Source organism: Camelus ferus, chromosome 17 (assembly GCF_009834535.1).
Source record: "Camelus ferus isolate YT-003-E chromosome 17, BCGSAC_Cfer_1.0, whole genome shotgun sequence".
Lineage (NCBI taxonomy): Eukaryota > Metazoa > Chordata > Mammalia > Artiodactyla > Camelidae > Camelus > Camelus ferus.
In genome coordinates this window covers 44,248,090-44,251,298 of record NC_045712.1, presented here as the reverse complement: position 1 = coordinate 44,251,298, position 3,209 = coordinate 44,248,090, and the positions used below count along the sequence as shown (strand labels likewise).

Here is a 3,209-nt window from a genome sequence, read left to right as displayed (position 1 = left end):
CAGCTGATCTACTGTATCCCAAGCTCTGTTCTGATCTGTTGACATAATGTCTCCTTCCTCTCTACAAGTTGTTGATACTTTTTGTAAATTGTGGTTAAAAAAAATGCATAACAAAATTTATCATCTTAACCATGTCTAAGTTTACAGTTCTATAGTGTTAAGCATATATTCACTTTGTCATGCAACTATCACCACCATCCATCCCCATTACTCTTTTTATTCTATAAAATGAACACTCTACACCTGTTAAACAGTAATGCACCACTCCCCTCTTCCGCTAACCCCTGGCAACCATCATTCTACTTTCTGTCTCTTTGAATTGGGCTATTCTAGGAACCTCCTATAAGTGGAATCATACAGCATTTGTCTTTTTGTGACTGGCTTGTTTCACTTAGCATAGTGTCTCAAGATTCATCCATATTATAGCATGTATCAGAATTTCCTTCCTTTATTGAGGATGACAAGTACTTCATTGTGTGTATATATCACACTTCGTTTATTCATTTATCCATTGATAGACACTTGGGTTACTCCAACTTTTTTGCTGATGCAAATAGTAATGCTCTGAATGATTATGCAACTATCTCTTTGAGATCCTGCTTTCAATTCTTTTGGATACAGAGGTGAAATTGCTGGATCCTGTGTTAGTTCTATTTTTAAATTTTTGAGGAACATCTATACTGTTTTCCATAGTGATTGCACAATTTTTTATTCCCATCATTGGTACATAAGAGTTCCAGTTTCTCCATGTTCTCACCAACACTGGTTATTCTTTTTGTTTTTAATAGTAGCTATTCTAATAAGTATAGAGATAATATCTCATTGTAGTTTTAATTTGTATTTCCCTAATGATTAGCAATGTTGAACATCTTTTCATGTGCTTTTTGGCCATTTGTACATCATGTTTGGAGAAATGTCTGTTCAAGTCCTTTGCCCATTTAAAAAAAATATGGACTACTTCCTGCAGTTTCATGTCATTCTTGCACAGCAGCCATGGTACTCTTCTCTGTATCTTTTCAATTTTAGTACATCTGCTGCCAAAGCATGCACCTAAGTGGTTGTTCCTAATGAAAATTTTCACTGTCATATTTTTGTCTTCTCAACAAACCACTATCCACCGACTATGCACCTACTTCCAAAATTTTTCCCCATGAAAACTATAGAAGAAAATTTATATGTATTCTTAAAACTTATTTCTTGTTCATGTTCAAGTCATCAGCTATTTTCATTTCTTTATCCCATTGGTAGTCTTTGAGTTTTTTGGTTTTGGTTTGTTTGGTTTTGTTTGTACTTGTTCGTGTCACTAGGTTTGAAGGGAGGAAAATTTTAAAGTCTGACTTAACCTCTGCCACCTTAAACAGCCTGATCAAAGTAGAGACGAGTAAGGAGCAACACTTCAACCTTGCGTCTAAAGGGGACATAAATCCTGTTACTTTTTTTGTTTGTTTGTCTTAATCAGAAGTTCTTCATTTTCTCACCATTGATGTAAAAATTATTTATGCTTGCACTGCAAGCAACATAAATCATTAACACAAAAGAATACTAAGCAACCTTAGTCAATATCACTTCTTTCTGTGAGACACAGTGGAAATGAAGGAATACAACTTGTCATTGAGCAGAAGTCTCAGAAACATTTATCCAGGGCCTCATTTATTTAGCTCCAGTCACACTGGTCTTTTTATTTTAGGACAAATCAAGCCCTTTCCATCCCAAGAACTTTGTACATCTTTTTCCTTGTCATCATTTCATCCTTTTCATTGAGGTCTTAGCTTAATGGCGCCTCCTCCAAGGCGCCTTCAGACAGCTAAGCCAACGGTGCTGCCTCCTGACATTCGTCTTCTAACATCGCATCCACTGTATCTTCTTCCCAGCACAAATCACTTTCTGAAGTTATCTTACTAATAATTTATTTGTATGCTTGTTCATTGTCAGCTACCACTACCACCTATTCAAATATACGTCTTATAATTGCAGAAGCCTATTTTTTACCTCTACACCCTCAGTGCCTAAAGCAGTGCCTAATTAATAGCATATGTTTAATAAATATATGTTGAATGAATACATGGTAACAGTGTCAGTTAGCAAACGTTTTTCTGCAAAAAAACAGTTAGTAAATATTCTAGGCTTTGCAGGCCATGTGGTTTCTGTTGTAACTCTTCAACTCTGCCACTGTAGTATAAAAGCCGTCATAGATAATACACAAACAAATAAACATGATTGTGTTCCAATAATATCTTATTTATAGAAACAGGTGATAGGTTGGGTTTGGCCTCTGGGTCATAGTGTGCTGTTGGCTGAAGTAGATCATTTGTTGTCATCTTTGGTGTCAGGGCACACTTCGATGTTGATTCAGATGCTAGTGTTTGCCAAAAAAATTGTTAGTAATAATAAAGAGCCAAAGATAAATTTAGATTTACTCCACAAATACAGAGAGTAATTAAGGTAAATATTAAGGGGAATATTGGCATTAAAAATAGCAAGAAAATGTTTGAAATCACCTTTAGTGTGCCTCAGAGTCACCGGGGATTGCTGCTCTGCACTCACAAAGTTCCTGATACAGTCAGTCTGGGGTGGTGCCTGCCAGTTTGCGTTTCTATCTAGTTTTAGGTAATGCTGGTGCTGGTGGGATAGAGGCTGGAAAGTGGAAAACAGATGCATGTTAATATGTGATTGACGTGATAGGAGTGAGGAATTAAGGCGTGAATCATGGTAGGGGCTGTGGAAATCATAAGGCACAAATGAGAGGGAATGATCCAGAGGAGTAGCATTAATGAGGATTAAAGATCAATTGGGTGTACAAATAAGGGGGAAATAGGGACCATATGACTATAACATTCTTAGCTGGGAAAACTAGGTAGATGATCAATCCATTATTTGAAGTATGGAACCTGAGTAGTAGGTTTGAAGGAAAGTTCAAAGGTCTTATTTGAATATGGCTTGTTAGTGGTTCCTCCATTCATCCAAGTGGGATTGTCTAGGAGGTTTTGGGAAATATGGGTGAAGCTCAGGAATGACATATACATATACCAAGATATATACTTTTGGTAGCAATCAGCAAACGAATGGTCATTGAAGCCACAGGAAGAAGGTGAAGTAGTCCCTAGGGGATGTGTAAAACAAGAGGAACAAGTTTCAGGAATTCTAAACTATGCCAGGCTAACTGCATTTTCTTTAACAGAAGTACTTGGCTAGTAGTCATATAGCTGCAC

General features: G+C 36.7%; 1 non-coding gene across 1 annotated transcript; it reads right to left on the bottom strand.

The window, feature by feature from the left end:
- Positions 1–943: 943 nt before the first annotated feature.
- LOC116657349 lies at positions 944–1,046 on the bottom strand. The gene has a single exon (XR_004312468.1). It is a non-coding gene; the product is annotated as a U6 spliceosomal RNA (small nuclear RNA).
- Positions 1,047–3,209: the final 2,163 nt, after the last annotated feature.